The 15,834-nt window shown below is 36.9% G+C and overlaps 1 long non-coding RNA gene and 1 pseudogene across 2 annotated transcripts; one reads left to right on the forward strand and one right to left on the reverse strand.

The window, feature by feature from the left end:
• Positions 1 to 200: 200 nt before the first annotated feature.
• On the reverse strand, positions 201 to 1,203 carry LOC149037301 (uncharacterized). Its single transcript, XR_016181138.1, has 2 exons — positions 952 to 1,203; positions 201 to 872 (listed from the first exon to the last, which is right to left on the reverse strand). It is a non-coding gene; the product is annotated as an uncharacterized LOC149037301 (long non-coding RNA).
• A 9,218-nt stretch (positions 1,204 to 10,421) lies between these two features.
• LOC149037302 (uncharacterized) lies at positions 10,422 to 15,055 on the forward strand (annotated as a pseudogene). The gene has a single exon (XR_016181134.1). The product of XR_016181134.1 is annotated as an uncharacterized LOC149037302 (transcript).
• Positions 15,056 to 15,834: the final 779 nt, after the last annotated feature.

A 15,834-nucleotide genomic window follows, 5' to 3' on the forward strand; every position in this document is an offset into this window, starting at 1 on the left:
AACCTGCTCAAATCTATGTAGGTTGTGCTCATTTTCAGTAAAAAGTTAATGAACTCATGAAAGTTGTTCAAACTGCCATAAACACATTATTCTACTCGATTTTATTTTTGCTATTTCGTGTCATACGATTTGTTTGATTTTATAGGTTAAGCCTGGGGATTCTGTTTCCGTAAATATTGATTTCCACGAAAATGCACTGATTTTTAGACAAGTAAAGACTTAATCTCGACTTTAAGGGCGATAAACCAGCCAAAAACTCTGCACTAACTGATCTTTTAGGAGGCCATTTTTTGAAAAAAAAAACTAAACGTGGCTGTCGATCATACCATTGACCAGACACTGACTTGCTATTCCTAAGAGACCAGCGAACTTTTTACTGAATGTACTCATAACAAGGAAATATTTTCAATGAAAAGATTGAACAAGCCGATCGAGTTTTGAAATTGAATTGTACAGAACTCAGAAAAAAATAAACAAATAGTGTTATATGCTACCATTAGCATTAAAAGTGAACTGACTGTTCTTTTTACTGCATGAAGCAGATGGTGAAACATTTAGAGACGTATGATGATTTTAGATATATGAAATTCATATATTTGCACTGCAGTGAAGAGATGAAATTAAGAGATCCTCGCAGCTAAGAACACTACTGAAACGAGTAGTTGAAAATAGACGTTTTGAGATTTATTCCTTGCCGTCGATTTTATTTAGAGCTCATTCTGATTACTAAATTAAGTAAGCATTAGACCTTAGTAAGTAAGTCTCTACACTGAAAATTTTATACCGACCATCCAGATGTTACATACCTATTCCTTGTTGTTTGCTCCTCATTTTAATTCTTCAAGTCTCGTTTGCAATGTTATTCACAAAGGCTGCAAAAAAAATTTAAAGAATAAAAAATAGAAAATGAAATAATAATAATGACAACTTCAAGAAAATGAAGAATCAAACCTTTTCATAAAAAGTATGATGGCAAGGACTGATAGGACTTAACTTATTAGCAAGTTCACCTAGACCACTTATTCAGTTTTTCTTACCGCACTCTTTCTTGGCGTTCCGTTCAAGAACTGACAAAGTGCGTGCGAATTTTAATTTAAGACATATGCAAAGGAAGCAAAGGGAGATAACCCTCTTTTGTTTCAATTCACGAAAGCTTAGAACTTCCGTTACCACTTAATTAAAAAGAACTTATATTTCCTATTATATTGCGAATTTCTGACACAGGGTTTTAACAAGGCGCACCTTTGTTTTTATAGTTGGTCTCTAGCCAGTCATGTGAGGAGTTCACAAGAACTTGTACGTCTATTATATTACCGGAATCTAACACGGGGTCGGTTCGCCTATTGTCAGGGAATCAGCTAGTCTAACACAATTATCTTAATTTCACCTTGTTTGGAGATTTCCTGTTCAACAGGAAATATCTAACAACCGTCAATATCTTTTTCTGATAAATGTGAATTATGTGCTGACATGCAGTTGAAATACTACTAAAAAGACTATCCACACTGGTGAGCGGTACTTAAAGTAATAGCACAAAAGAAGTTCCACTCGAAGTGGTGCCTTCCAGATACTAATTGGGCCCTATTATTAACTGAACGACAGAGCGAGAGGTCGGGAGCGCTCCCAATACTTGGCTTCGAGCAAAAGTTACAAAGTGGTCATTACATAATTGGTCAGGGACCCAAAAGTGATGAATATTATTTTGTCAGTTGGACCAATAATTCTCAATATCGCACAGCAAAAATATTTCTCCTGATACAGTACTTTACTGAGATGGACGGGAGAAATCGAATCGTTTCATCACTCAAAGTTGACACTTACAAATCTTATTTGTTATCATACAATTATAGATTACAAACTCTTAAATGTGGATTACAAGCACTGGCTGTGTTTTCACAAGCATTTCTTCAAAAGGCTTAGCGAATGGCTAACGCGAGATCGAAAATTTTCTGAGAACAATTGCTTTTCTAACTCGTGTAAGGTCAAGAAAGCTAAGTGAAATTGCGAGTTTGCGCACTGAGTTCTTCCACTTTGACAATAGTGGGTGTTAAATCTCTCTTGTTCCCTATCAGAGGAAAGGCGCGAATTTGTAACCATCTTTGTGTTGTAATTTTCCGCTGATGTTATTTTGTTATAGGTTCCTATACATTTTCTTTCCTCCGTAACTTGTATTTGATAATGTTTTTTGTTTTGTTTTGGTTTTTTTTTGTTTTTTGTTTTTTTTTTAACATGAGCAATTGCAACCGTGTAATCTGAAGTAAATTCGCCTATTGAAACAAATGGCGCTCTTTTTTGGCTATAATTCAAAGGCAAGTTGTGATGAAATCTGGGTTTGGTTTTCTTGATGTCACAAATTACAAAATAGTTGTATTCAATAGAAATTTCCGGAAATTCCACGTAAATATCGAATATAACAGGCTCTCAAGGTCGTCTATTTTCGCGGAAATTTGAAAATTCCGACAATGAATTTAAACCTGTAATTTCATAGGTGTTGTGGAAGACGTGATATAGCTAGCATCGATTCAACTTTCGGAAGTCAATTATACACAAGCGGTAAAAGTGGAAGGATATCTAATTTCTTTTATCATAGAAAGCACACGCAACATAATCACAGCATGAGTGGGGATAAAACGAGATATTTTCGGCCTGTTTTAAAATACTGTAACTGTAAATAATGAAATGGGGCGTAGTTTCATATTGCCTTAAGAGCCACTATAGCAGGCCACTTATTATTAAATATTTCCAACTATCGAAAGTAAGTCGTTGCAAAATACGTTACTGGCTTACGAATGATCCACTTCCTTCCTTTCCTAGTGTATAATTTATATCTCCTAATGAGAGAGGATTTACACTTTGGGGAACGGTGAAATACAAAAAACACAGAAATACAGCAGGCTGTCCTTTTCATCGCTACCGCGAAATAAGACGAAAGATTACGCGTTTTACATCTGAGAAGTTTTTCTTCCTAAAATATTCGATCGCTGAGTGTACCATTGAAGGAGAATTTACAAGTTTTAAACTTGGAAATGCAAAGTATCATGCTATATTCAAAAACCTTATACTTCTCCCGCCTTAACTGAAGATTGATTTTGCTTCTCTTAAATTACTCTACCGAAAAAGTAAATATAATTTCATCTGGCGACGTTAGAAAGACGGCCACTGATTGTTGTTAAACCGATTCAATTATCTCGCACAATTAAAACAACAAGTTAAGTTAAGTTACAACTAGATTATTTAAACAGCTTGTCTTCACTGATCCGCCATAAAGTAGACGCCATTAGTTATTTGAAGATCTCGTGTTCGATTCTAGAGAGTTGTCTCCTCATTTGATTATTAGCTTTGATAACACGAGGGCACATAACTTGTGAATGTGTCATAGCATACCCAAATTAAATGCACTGAACTGCAAGGACAGTAAGAGAGCCATGCAATCTCATCGTCGACAAATCAATCAATCAATAGATCCATATATTGATCAATTATTGAGGTCAGAGTATTTAATTTTATGAATTCGCGTCCGGAGGTATCTTTCACTTGACAGTTAAGGAACAGGACTGACTCTTTCTAGCGGATCAGTTTTACCTGCGTTTAAGATAGCTCGCTAAGATCAGAATCAAATGGATAAGGAAAAATATACAATATGCAGTTATGACAAGAAACAAACCTCTTTTTTCGGTCAAATCGTGGGATAGAAGATATTTTATCGCAAGAGGAAGAGCTAAGGCTTTGTTTTTATCGAAAGTCAGGATAACTTAGATGCTCAATGTTAGGCAGTTGTTGATCAGTCATAGCAGATTGTTGTTGAACGCATCTCTGCAAGATATATCTTACGATTCATCTTTTCATTCTAAAAAACTTAAGCAGGGAAAGCTACCAATTTATTGGAGCAAATCAAGTGGCACTGATAAATCCACTCTGAAACATTTATTACATAGAGAATAATACATGGGCGCGCGTAGATATGGAATTTCTCTTCGAGTGTTTAACTCGATAGCTCACGAGTGAGCGCAACGAACGAGTGAAATGTCGAGTTGAACACTGTATTATTCATTATCCGTTCATTCATCAACCTGACCGAGTGGCGCCAAAGGCAATAGCCACTTTCCTGACCTTTCTCATCTGTTATGCAGACGTTATTAGGTCTTTGTCGATCTCGTGTTTTACACACGTTAACGCTGAGTTGTTTCGAAAGACATTTCATTTTATTGTTTCCTTTGGTAGGGGAAAATATACCTTGTAGCTGTTTTGTGGCATATTCATGAGTAGATGAAGTATTACTAAAGTCAGACGCTGAGCACTCACATGCCTCAACCACTCAGTTAATAAGTTCGTCAGGCAGTCAATCTATCGATGGATCAATCACTCAATTTTTTTTTGTTTATTTTTAGAGAAGCGTGCAGTGGCTTAATCCGTTATATCTGAGCCAGATGTCCATGTATGAAGCACATGGACATAGTAATAGAATAACCCATTTTCAATATCACACTATACATAAGTACAAATGTCTTCATTGCGCTTGGAGCGAACACTGGTTTTTATTCATTTATATACATTATATCCATGACCTAGACTCGCCAGAATACAATCTTGCCACACCTTTTGAAACACCTCCAATACTTCAGTCTCAATATTAGTAACGAGTGCGGTGGAAAGAAAATTCAACCTCGACAGTGTAAAATCACTTTGCAGTAATCATTCAACACTTCGCTACAGCTACATGGTAGGAGCTTAGAACGGTCATGGATGCAATAAATAGGCTGCAGCCAGAAATTTTTCATAGGGTTTCACTAGGTTTTTTCAAATTTTTTAGTAAGAGCATCAAATATATAGGCTGTGTTTTCAAAGGATTAAAAAATAATGATTTTCCAGCCTACGATAAAATATGTGTGAGCTTGGGTATCATTTATAAGATCGCTATATCAATCATTCAATCAGTCAATACTTTATTTAAACAGATAACGTCAAGGGGCTGTACAACCACGTTCAAATACGTTCGTGTATAGAAATTAGAAAAAATACAAAAATATCACGTGCATCAAGGCCAACCAAAGACGCAATACTGAGTGACTCTGCCCAAATTAATTATGAAAAATTGAAGTTATTAAATTGGTAGAACTATATTCTCTAGTTTCGCGATGCTTCTAACTCAACCTAAAATCTTTATTTAATAATTACCTTTGCCAAAGAACTCAAGTTCCTTATCACCTTACTTTTATTTAACTACCCGGTGATTGCCACAAAAAGGTTTGTCCGGGTCAAAAATACACTGATTCCCCTAGAAACTATTTTGGATCAAGAGAAAATGTTCAATTAGTTTCGTGCATTTTTCACTGGTTTGGCCACGACCCAAAATACCTTCTGAATGCATCTCCTTAAACGGCATAAAGCTATTTTGGATCATGCGCGCTATGAACGGACTGCTGAAACGTTCCCCAACCTTTGATGTCACAGTAGGACTTAAGCAAATTACCAGAAATTCTGTCATTGGTTTGGAAAGATTAAAGTTCACATTGATGAAATAGAAGACTTTTTGTCTGCTTTTTCTTGTCTATTGTTTGGAAGATAAAATCAGCCCCAGGTTGCCCCTATGTACAAAAGAGTCTGAAGACTACATTTGACCAAATCCAGCCATAAACGAACATGTCAAAACCAACGAATAAAGTAGACATCGACATTTTGGCGTCGGGAAAAACCGATTATTATCATAAAAATTAAAGAAACGTTATGAATTCAAACTGAAGCCAATTTTTAAAGCAAAATTAATCAGGATGAAGCTGAAGCTTTTTAATGGAAGGTCCTTTCTTTGTCATCCTTCAACAGTGCAAGTTCATGTAATAAAATTAAGATGTGCAAAACGCCGGTTTCCGCCACATGGATATGGGTATGCCCTCCGCGGTCAAACTATCATTCAATTTTGTTCAGCTAATTGTGCCAATCTGTGATATATTTAGTGTTGGATTTTGATAAAAAACTCAAAAAGGGACTCTTATTGTTCTGGTAAATCTACTCATTGCTATGCTTGGAAAGTCTACACAAACCGGCTTATTCACAACAACGACGTTAATTCCATTTCTATTGAGACAGATGGGAAATAAGTGAGATAGTCCAGCGACATTACTAACAAAGGCTGAAATTAAAAAATTAAAAAAAATAAATAAAAAAATAACATTGGGAAACTACAATTAGTTAAAGGAGGTATGTTTCTGGAGACATTGTTGCGCTGCGTCGGTAGGGGATGCTATCGGATAAATTGAGTTTTATCAAGTGAGTTGATTATGTAAATTAACTCTTTATTACTGCTAGTAATCATTCACCCTGAAATAAGACAAAGATGGCATGGAATTGCCGAGATGAACGATGATTAGCGCTTGTTGTACCCGTAATAGTTAATCGGGCGTCTAAAAAGATATCCACATTCAAATTTTGGCCATTGAAACGCATTGAAAATTACTCTTAGACAACTTTTATAACTTATATTTTAAGCTTTACGAGTATTTTGGGGAGTTTAATTATTAACGGGAGTTCAAGAAAAGTTTTTGTGGGAAGAGTAGAATAAGAGAAGAGTGGGCTGTTCTCTCTCTAAGTATAAACTTGATAGGCCACGCAAATTTGTGGCGTAAATTATTGAATTAAGATTTTGGATGAGTCAGGAGCATGATGAAATAAGGAAAGAAAGTGCTAATCCGCTAAACTGATAAACCTAACGGATCCATTGCATATTGCATTTATGGCGTCGAAGAACGTGCTGGAATGCTAATTGTTTCATATGGAATGGAATGATCATCGACTGATGTGCACGTCTTCATACGATATTGCTACAACCTTCAGAGTTGTACCTGTCTTCTACATTATTGCTGACCCAAGATCTATAAGGTAAGTTATCCAAATTGAATATTGATCAGACTTGTGGTTTCAGTAAATGTGCCGGATTTCCGAGCTCATAATATAATTATTACTGGTTGGTATGTCACTTAGCTTCAGATATGATGTTGTTACAACCTACTGAGGTAAACCTGTATTATTCCTTATTGTTGACCCAAGAAATATTATTTATATTACTCACGTTATTTTAATTGTCTTCTTATCGTGCAGTCTTGCATGCAAACAACAAAACTTTGAGAGAACTGCTATTCCTCAGCTCCCATATTAGATTTATTTATTGTATTTAGGATTTTTGATTCCTTGATGACTCAATTTTGTAACAAAGAGAGTGATTACCGTGTCAATCAAAATGAGGGAAAGTGAAGATATCGGAAAACTAGTTGTCATAAAACGGGATCACGCGAACTAATGTCGCAAGAATAATTTTGACAAACATCAAGTGAAAAAGGTTTCGGATTGTATAACGTGTGTGCCTATTTTGGGCCATGGATTGAATACAAAATTATCCGCTCACCATTGATAACTTTGCAACTTTTTGGTGTATTTAGAAGTACACCCTATAATGTAAGAGTCAGGTGCCTTAAAAAACCCCCTCGGGGAAAATCATCCGATTGCAGTGACTGAGCGATCGACTGGTTGCTTTCATTACTCAGCCTCTGATTTTCATAGGTTTTCAAAATATGCCTCGAAACAGCTGCAAAGTAGTTTCTCCCAACTCAAACATCTGTCGTGAAAAAAAAAAAAAAATCGCAGCCGAATGAAAGCATCCCTTTTTCTAATCATCATAATTATTCATGACACTGTACATCTTTTAAGGCTGATTCTTACGGCTAGCGAGCCATCGAGTGCCTGTAGATGCATTGAAGGCAATTTTTGAGCAACTGGAACATAAATCCAAAATGCGTGTCATCCAGACCTCAATGAATGCCGATTCATGTGGTTGTCGCGTGAAATCGTACACCATTGTCGCCATGATGCCATTTTAATGATGCTGTACGTTTTATCTTCACCTTAATCGCCCATCAATATCCTGTTCTCCCTTTGAGCGATCATAAGGCAAATTCATTATAATTTACTTCTTCGAGAGAAGTTGTCAAGAGGGATTGTCAAGGTCGCGCACGTAGGCGGTGCTACACCAGCATTAATCACGCAAAGTAGAACTTGTCGTGCAGGGATTGAAATGCGCTCTTCGTTGTTTTACTACAAGAAAAAACAAAACAAAACAAAACAAAAAAAACCTATATTGTTGCACACCCTCACAATGGGGGTTTGCATCTTACATGGCGAATAAAGATCTTCCCAGTAAAATGAATGGTACGCCTGAGCTACAACTAATCATCAATATGAAGTAAAGCTTCAGCTCCTCATTGATTATTTTGATAGGGCTTCAAAAGTTTAGTTTGGAATGCAGACACGTTCATTAAGAGCTAATGTTTTGTATAATGTAGTCTTCAGACTATGGAGAGCGGAAAGAATCACTTGAAGAACCGTTCTTCCGTTGTTAAAAAAAAAAAAAAAAAAAAAAAAAAAAAAACGGGGACAAGAAGTCCTCTGCCTCAATCCAAATGAGCGTTAAATTTTCAATGTTCAAAGCAACAACTTCCGGTATTTTACTTAAGTCTGTTGCTGACATGAAACGATTATCAACGCATCAGCCGACCGATCACAGTATTGTACACAAAAATAGGTTTTCTTCAATCTAAAATAGAAATATTCAAAAGATCGTTTGTATTGTAGCCAAAGGCGTGAAAAAAATGTACCGAAACTATTTGGCTATTTTCCTTTCGTTCCAAATTAGTTTCTTGGGGAAGTCAAAAATTTTTTGAACCAGACAAAAATATTTTGTGACAGACATTAAGTGAACAAAAAAGGAGGAGTCGCTTGTTCTCTCGCCATGCTTGGAGGTGATAAGCCACTTGAATTCTTTAGCCAAAAACAAAAATTTATTGAGTTAGAAACATCGCGAAACTAGGTAAAAATAGTTTATCTCGTGAAGTAACTTGAACTTCTTGTTACATAACTCGGGCAGAGCCATTGAATATCATGTTTGTGGCCTTAACTCGCGTTATATATATCTCATGCGAACTAAATAAATTAAGGATATCCAAGGTCGCACATTTCGTAAACTCAAGAAATAAACATAGTTTCAGGAATCCCTCGACATCACTTAGCTTTGATACCCTCAAAGAAGTTCAAAAGAACATCTATGAAAATGTGGCCATATAATTTTTGACTGCCGGCCACTTAATCCATTCAACACCGTACTTGGCTCCAACCATATGGCCACAGCGTAGTGCTAAATGATACATGGAATTGAGATATCATTTCTCGTACGATATTGCTGCGAACTGCAAGCTTTAATTCTACGTCGGTGACCCAAATAATATTACACATGTTATTCTAATTATTCTATTTCCGTTCTCATCGAGCTCTTCTGAATGAATATAACACCAGAGAACACTTTACATTAGTAGCGACTTGCTTTTCCTCATACCATATCATACCAGAGATGTCTGTAGTATACGCAGTGCTTTAAAAGATCAGTACTATAACACAGAGAGTGATAACGGCTTCAATCAAAATGAGGGCAAATGAAGCGATTGTAATAATTTAAAGTTGTTATAAACACTCGTAGTAAACTTCACAAAACTAATTCTGACATTATTCATCATGGACTGAGATAGAAAGGTCAAGAAATGTCTTTTACAGTTGTAATGATTTTAACATTGATAGGCACCATAACTGTGTGAGTTAGATAATGATTTAATTTATGGATGATAAAATTGATTAAAGAAGGTTAGAAGAAGGGAACTATTTTGGTTGAAATAATCTCTACGTGTGATCTGCATTTAGGGGTGCTTGGTCAAGGGACAGAATTAGGACGATGACAGTGCCATCAAGCACTTTTGAAGTGTCAATGGATAACTCAGTCTTATCGCTCTTGAAAAACACGAGATATAAAACTAAGTCAATTACCAGAGCAAGTTTTCATTCCTATCTGGGAAAGGTTCTGACTGACTTAAACTCGAGCATCTTTTAAAATAGGATTTCTACTATAATTAACACTTAATTGTATAGTTTCAAAATTTTCGGGTTAGTTATGTCGTTTAGAGAGAAATTTCAACATATTCGTTACTTTAAAACAAAAACAAAAGACTGTGCTTTACGAAGTCAGAATTCCTGTTACGTATCGTTTTCAATTTGTGATTAATATCCTTGACAACAGCTTTTTTGACGTGTTGCAGTCGGCAAAAGGTTTTGAGTAACTTTAAAAGGCTAGCGCATTTAGTGGCACTTTTCACAAATTTGGCTGGTCGTCGCAAGCTAAAAAAACTTTTCAAGTCTTTTCCTTTTTGGCACAAAGTCTGCGAGAAAAGTTAAGAGTCCCGAAGGGGAAAAAAATAAACATCTGGGCCCATTTTTTTTCAATTTCCTTTAGTGAAATCTCTCAACAGTTTCACAATTTGTGAAATGTTTCCTGCCGATCATTTAAAAGCCGAAAAAAACAGGAGTTTGCAAGGTTGTTTCCCCGCTATTTGCAATTTCGTGTTTTCTTCTTCTATCAAATTCGGTCTTATGATTTTTTTTTAATCGACAGGCACTAGGAAGGGAACAAATATATTTAACGGTCCAGCAAATCTTTGGAAATTCCATCGAGGGAAACGCAATAAATATTATTCGAGGGATCCCTATTTTCTTTGTCGCAAAAAATTACGTAATGGAATAGAACTTCGCCAAGATCTATATCTGCGCATGCTTAAAATTGGAATCTATGGTCTTTTGGCAATCTTTCCCACCGTGTTTTCTTTTCGGTTTGCTTCTTTTTCTACCCTAAAAAAATCCTATTAATTTTATGGGTTCGATCACTGGAAACCCTAGACTCCATCACATTAAAACTGTATGGTTTTAAACTGTTTGAACACACCTTTCCAAATAACAATCGTTTCATTGTATCGAGGCGCCATGTTTGTTTTTCATGTTGTTGCTTTTAAAGCTCCCGCTATGTTTGCAACCAGATCTCCCGCGGTCAAAACACCCTATGGAGCCTCCTTAAGAGGTTTATTATACAAAGTGCAACTAATTTGACAGCAGCTAGTAGTTGATGACTTTGTTCTTCCAATTCTTTTGATTTAGGGGTAGGCCCGCCGAATGTTTATGTATCTCGTAACGGGATTAACTCCGAGAGTTGTGGTAGTAAAAATCAGCCATGCAAGTCCATTATTCAAGCGGTTAAAAGAGTTAGTTTTGGTGGATTCATCTATTAAGACGGGCGAGGAACCCTAGAACATCCCTATGACTGTTTCAACCCCAATTCCTCAGTGGCTTGTCATCATGGTATTCATGTTACCAAGGGCTTGACCATTAAGGGAATCTACTTCCCTCCACACGTTTTATGCGTCAGAGGATTTCATTTCCAGTGGACAGTTAATGAGCAACAAAACTCGAGGTTCGAACTCTCAGGAATCCATTTTCGGCAGACTCCATTTACATGTAAGGATTGCAAACGCATCGTGATCCATAATTGTTCTTTCCGCGATACTGAACGAACTTTTATTATTGAAACACAGAACATATCATCTGTTCAGTTAGATGTTCACAGCGACTCATCATTTCGCTATAATTCTCAATGCTTCGAATTTTTGTTGTTCGACGATTGTAGAGAACAAAATCGCTTCCTTCCGAAGTTAATATCACTGACACAAAATTCGAAAAAAATGGATTTCATGGTCAGAAGGATAAAGAGGAGTCATGAAGATATTGTCCGCCGCAAAGAAGTTGCTCGATCCAGTTTACAATTCTATCTCTTGCTGTAGAACCCAGTTCATTAGCAATAAAGGTCCTTTCATCAGTGTCAACGTTCCAGCTGCGGTTACGAACGAGATTTACAGAGATATAAAACTACATCACAACCACTTCAATCTTAAAGACTATTTTCTGAATCTAAAACCAGAAGTTTCTTTGCCTGAGCGCAGCTTGCTTTCTTCTCATTCGAGGGAAACAATAGCAAAGTTCATTAGGTTAAATTGCTATTACAACAAGAATGTGCGTTGCATCAAAGTTGAGTCTTCCAGAGCTAATATAGACATTCAAGATTCCCGTCTTAGTAACCTGGAGGTAACAAGGCACAGAGGTTGAAGCCTATCGCTCATGACTTATATAAACGCATCTTTGAGAATTACGAACTCCCACTTTCGTAAAAATAAAGCCGACATTGGAGGATCGCTTTTTGCGAACAGTCCCAAAGGATTCTTGAAAATTGAGCACACTAACGTTACTTTTTCTTACTGCAGAGCAAATAACGGATGCACCATATTTGTCGGATATAATCGGTCAGGTCCACACAATTTATTCTTTGGCCTTAGAAATGTAATCATCGAGCAGAACACAAATGTGAGGCTGTTGAAGTTTTTCTTAAAAATGGAAATGTCGTCATAGAACGGTCCAGGTTTAAGAGGAAGATGAAAATCACTGTGGCTGGTGCTCTGCGCGTGATTACCACACAGGGTAAAACCAATGGGACAATTTCGAGATGCATTTTTTGAGGACACTGCTATAGAAGCAAGACAAGGAATCTTTGTCGAAATACTAGCCGGGAATGGTAATGCAGGCATGGCAATGATTCAGACAGCTTGATAGTCAGCAATGCATAAAAAAAGAGATCCCTGTTGATAAGTCCCAAATACTGCATCAAGATGGTGAACGTCACGCTAATGTCGTTTAAAATCGGCCTGCATATAGAATCTTCACAACCGAAAAACTGCTCATTTCCGATTGATATCCTCATTGAAAACTGCACTTTTGTTGATAATATTTACGACACGATACTCACTTTTTTTTACAACATTCCGAAGATGTATCTTCCGTGACAATTTTGGCATTCAACAGGCTGGACACGTGTACTGTGCGTATGGAACTGGTCGAGTAGATTTACTTAATTGCTCACTTTTTTCGAACAAAAAAGACGTGACTATTAGTAACATGGCTACATCAAAGACAGGCACGTTCATTTATTCTGAAAGCGCAGGTTCGTTAAAGCTTGTAAACACATCTATGATGTCTATGGTCACGAACAGGAGCACCTATCCGGTTTTTGACATCGTTAGTGGAGGATTTGTCGATAGAGACCAGAACTCTGAGATAAAATGCTGTGAAGGACAACAGTTTCTATTGGAGAACAATACACATCTTCAATACACGGAAAAAATAAGAGTGCTTGCATATTGAATGTTACTTCTCTGAAATATTCTTGCAGATCCTGCGCTCCTGGTTATTACGGCCTAAAAAGGGGAACGTCTCGAGGACTAGTTGTGGCATATCTTATTCACTGCCTGCGATGTCCATTTAGAGCCACCTACATTGAAATCAACATTGCAGCAAAGCCAAATTTTTGGGGCTATCCAACGTCCACACATCCACGGTCGCTAGAGTTTTTAGCCAGTCCGGAAGATTACTGTCCTTCAATTGCAACAACATATTACAACAGTTGCCAGGGGAACAGGATCGGCACCCTCTGGGTACAATGTGCAAAAGGTTTCACTGAAACCCCTTTTCTCGACTGAATGCCGCAATTCAACAGAATGTGGCAACTACTTTGTGTGGATCGTGACAATGGTGCTAACAATCACACTGGTTCTCTATCTATTGATAAAGCCTCCGCTACTTATCATCCTTAGAAACCAAATATTTTGGTTTATCAACTCAAAACAGAATCAGGAAGAATACAACTAAAACAACATCGACGATGGTGAACATCCCGACAGTGGCTATCTAAAAATAACATTTTATTTCTGTCAAGTGGCTGAGACTGTAATGGTTGGTGCGATGGATAAACTTATTGGAAAGATACCTTTCATTCACTTTGTAATTTCAGCCTATAACTTCCATTTTAAACGATCAATGAAAGCCTTGGCTGTCCATTTGTAGGACTCATCGTAGTAACCAAGGAGCTTCTCCTCTCTGGTACAGTGTTTTTGACAATGGCCAACCTTTTACTCATTTATGGCGTGGATCATGTTTTTAATGTCGTTATGGGCAAGGAAAAGCCGTCCCTTATCCATTAGATGGCCGTTGTCATGGAAGTATTGTTGCTTAGATACGAAAGCCTTGCAGAAGCGGCTATAAAGCTAATGAATTGTGTCTCCATTGGATCTGGAAAGTGGTTGTTCATCGATGCCAATGTTCCTTGCATGCAATGGTGGCAATATCCTCTCCTTGCTTACATGGCAATATTTTTAATCCCCTTCATCATTGTCCTTTACTACGGATCCTAACAGCTCCAAAGATCTTCCACAACATGAGGTGAGTTTATATAGCAGCCTGCATAATCCCTCTGCCGTTTCTTATCTATTGGTTTATAAAGAAATTAACGAAGAGGCCAAGGCAAGAGTCTACCAGAGGGCAAGTCGTCAACCGCGATGTTTTGGAAATACTCCATGGTCCTTTCAGACCTCCAAGTGGCAATGACTTCTTGGCATTCGCTCCAGCGTTAGTGTCCCTTTTGGTCGCATTTGCTGTTTTATCTCAGCTGGTAAGGTTGTTACATTTCCTTACCAGTCGACTTCGTTACTGCTTTTCGATGTTTTTTCTTTCCTTTGGATAAGGACCAAGAGCGAAGACCTCTTCTACATGTTGCTGAACAGCACTGACACCGAGAATGAAAACAAGGCATTGCTAAATTTTTTCAAAGTTTTCTGTTTATAAGTGCCCTAGTTTGCAAGTTTAAAACTTTACTTTTGATGAGTCAAAACCAGTTTTGAGATTTTAATCTGGAAAATAAACTTCGATATTCAATAGTGAATTCTTTTTTTAGTTAATTGGAATAGAGTTTTATTTGAATGTGCTCGCCATAAAAGTTCTTGTTCACAGATCTTGTGAGAATTTGTTCGAGGTTTTCAATCACGTTAGTCGTTACCTTAGGTGTTGCTGCGCTCAGTCTGTGCTGCTTCGACCTCAAGCCAACCCAGTAAGGGCCTTCGCTTAGTAAGAATTTAAAGATTTTTCTCGATTCCTGAACGGTATCTATACGTTTAGCTATAACTGTTAAAAGAAGGCAATTAGTATGGTGCTGATTAAATGACAATGATTATTCGATCATTTTCATATATCATAATTTGATGTCTTTCTCTAAACTAAAAGGCGCCTTTTCCCTGTTATTAATAAATATTCCCTAACCAGCTTATTCGTTTACTTCTCCCTTTCTTCCTTCTTTTTTTGTTGCATCTTAATTAAGAAGGCGGTAAAGGTTATCATCTCCTTAGTTATGAAGGTCTTTATGAAAATCTAGTGGAACTACAGAAAAGCAGAAACCTTTTATTTCCCTTATAACTCTTTCCAAATAGGGATTTTATCTCATCATTTGCAGTAGTAGGCAATCTATGAATGATAATATTTTTGGTCTACAATGAATGGTAGTCCAGTATTCCATCCCTTATGTAAAGCTGTATACGTGATTTGTTTAATGTTATGGTGTCATCCAAAAGTCCACAGATATTCAACCTGAAATGCTTCGTCCATCCAATTATACTTTTTTCAGTCGAAGAACTCCCTGAAACTTTCTCAAAATTCAATGATCATTTCTGAAACTGAAATGATTCTGACTTAGGTAAAACAAAATTAGAGACTCCTCTTAGATATTGAAAGGATCGTTTCCCCTTAAGTTCTGTACAACAATGAAGCAGAATTGAAATGGACCTCACTACTTTAACATGTTGGTCAGATTACGCGTAAGAAGCTTTTCTGGCAAAAAAATTAAATGAAAAACCAGTGTAGGCTTGAAAATATTTGAGCTTAGGAGAAGGTCTACGATCTGGTGGGTTGCCATTGAAACAAAATCGCCAAGTTATCGCACAAGCTATCTTATAACAGTTTATCGCTCTGAAGAAAGGCTAGCGCTCGAAAATGCATCTTTGAAACTTTTTACGTTTGCCAATTTAATTTATCAATTCAGTTATT

Source organism: Pocillopora damicornis, chromosome 11 (assembly GCF_964200805.1).
Source record: "Pocillopora damicornis chromosome 11, jaPocDami1.2, whole genome shotgun sequence".
NCBI lineage: Eukaryota > Metazoa > Cnidaria > Anthozoa > Scleractinia > Pocilloporidae > Pocillopora > Pocillopora damicornis.